At 45.3% G+C, this 2,460-nt stretch overlaps 1 long non-coding RNA gene across 1 annotated transcript; it reads right to left on the bottom strand.

Moving 5' to 3' along the window:
• Positions 1-937: 937 nt before the first annotated feature.
• LOC144390419 (uncharacterized) lies at positions 938-1,361 on the bottom strand. Its single transcript, XR_013454456.1, has 2 exons — positions 1,311-1,361; positions 938-1,266 (listed from the first exon to the last, which is right to left on the bottom strand). It is a non-coding gene; the product is annotated as an uncharacterized LOC144390419 (long non-coding RNA).
• Positions 1,362-2,460: the final 1,099 nt, after the last annotated feature.

Here is a 2,460-nt window from a genome sequence, read left to right on the forward strand (position 1 = left end):
CCGAGCCTGCAACATCGCGCCATTCGTCTTTTTTACTTTTAATGTGACAGAGACTGAGAACACCACACAGCAACCTTTTATTACAGAGCCTTGAGGAATTGGGGGTCATGCATCACTTTCCCTCCCTTTGTCCTCCCTCCCTCTCCCTCTCTGCCGATCTCCTCCATTATTTCCCCTCGATCCATCTATCAATTTCGCTCCTCTCCTCTCAGAGAGGATACATTATCTTAAGTTCACACATGGCACAGAGAACCGTCCTATTCCCTCCATAGCCTCCCCCCTTATTCGTCTCCATTTTCCACCATAATTCACTTAAAGGTGGCATCTCCAAGTCGACAAATGGAAGAGATTTAATTGGAAAGTGTTACGGGGAGGGCTGTTTATTGTCTGCTGTTGCTGCTGCAGGAAGGACCCTCCATGATGTACCTCTGCACAGCAGCGGATGTTTTGCCTGGAGGGAAGCTGCTGCAGAAGACCAGTTACTACAAAATGCCGCCAATGTTGGAAAACATTGTAGTGCTTTCAAGCTCCAAACAGAGAGAAGTGGTATATTTGGAAAGTGAACTGTAACATACTTTTTAGGGTTGTGTGTTGTTGTCTGGTTGTCTGGTCAGAAACATGTTTTTGAACGAGATGTCTTCAAAGCAATATATGTAAATAGACAACATGTTAATCAAGTCCTAGTTAACTATTAACATAACTTTAAAGCAGCTTTGCATACATAATCAGAACTATTAATGCCAAAAGCAAATATTTACATTGAAATACAGTTAATTTCCGAATCATTTTAATTCTGGGATTCATCACTACATAGGACAATGACAAAAATAAAAGAATCATATCTAGATTATTTAAATGTATGTTAGTAAAGTAAAACATCTCAGATACATACCCGAAAGAACACTGTCTGAAAAAGCTCAATGTTATTCACCATTTTCATCCATCCATCCATCCATTGTCTAACCGCTTATCCTGCACACCAGGTCGCGGGGGGGCTGGAGTCCATCCCAGCCAACTTCGGGCGATAGACAGGGTACACCCTGGATTGGTCGCCAGCCAATCGCAGGGCTACACAGAGACACACAACCATTCACACTCACATTCACACAACTACGGACAATTTAGAGTCACCAATTAACCTGATCCCCAGAGCATGTCTTTGGACTGTGGGAGGAAGCCGGAGAACCCGGAGAGAACCCACGCAGACACGGGGAGAACATGCAGACTCCACACAGAAAGGCCACTGGGTGGAATCGAACCCAGGACCTTCTTGCTGTGAGGCAACGGTGCTAACCAATCGAACCCAGGACCTTCTTGCTGTGAGGCAACGGTGCTAACCACCACGCCACCGTGCCGCCCCTATTCACCATTTTCTCAAAGCTAAATTATTTATAAAAGCATTTCAAAGTAAGAGGAAATTGATGATCCAAAGCTGTCACACACGCTGGAATGTGGAGCCAGAAGAGCTCCAGGCTGTTGAGGAATGGGTGCACAAAGTCTACTTACTCCTTAACATTTCAAATCGTTCTTATTACCAACAGGCCTGCCATCAAATCCATGACATTCTGCTTTTTCTCATTTAAATTAGACTTATATTATCACCGTCATCGAGGGGGGACTGTAGCTCAGCGGTGGGCTGCAGTCTCAGACGGCACTCACCGTCAGTCTTGTGCCAATCATCACCTCATTGTCAGCATCAGACCTCAATACTGCAATGATTAAGATTTATATGATGATCGGTCATTTAGACAAAGTAACAAAACTAGCTACTAGTTAAGGACACATACACCATTGTGTCATCAGGCCCTAGTTACCTGCTGCTGATTTCATTGTTGAACGGTGTGACAGCTGATTGTCTATGAATGCGTAGTATGTTTCCTTATTGAACATATATGGCCATATTCCATCTGAATGTGCAGCTTAAAGAGCGATGGTGTTGAGAAGATGTCTATGCCTGGTTTGCGATGGTATTAAGACTGGATCCCCGAGGAGCCCCTTGTTTCTCCCGTGCTCTGCCAGTCGCCCCTCGGTATGTTCTGTGTCTGTGCTGCCGGGGGCCTCCTGGCTCCTTTGGATCTCAGGCTTCCTAATAATACTCAGCATTCTGCAATTAATCAACCATCATCATCATCATCCCTACCAGTATGAAGTGCTTCTTGTCAGTTCCTCAGTCGGCCCAGGCCTGTCCACCCATCCTCCCCAGAGTATAGCCTCAACCTTCATGGTTAATACAGTTTCTAATCCTGTTCGCCACGCTTCTACCCGATGCCATGCTCTTACCAGTCCCCCCCGCCCCCCCTCCCTCTCTACAGCACATCATCTACCATGAAACCAAACCACACTGCCCCCATGTGTATCTGTAACAGATGGCTAATGGAGATGAACAATTTGCAGACAATAGAAAGATAATGGCAATACCTATTTATGTGTCAGTTTGGGCCATTTTGCTAACACAAGAGC

This window comes from Gasterosteus aculeatus, chromosome 21 (genome assembly GCF_964276395.1).
Source record: "Gasterosteus aculeatus chromosome 21, fGasAcu3.hap1.1, whole genome shotgun sequence".
Lineage (NCBI taxonomy): Eukaryota > Metazoa > Chordata > Actinopteri > Perciformes > Gasterosteidae > Gasterosteus > Gasterosteus aculeatus.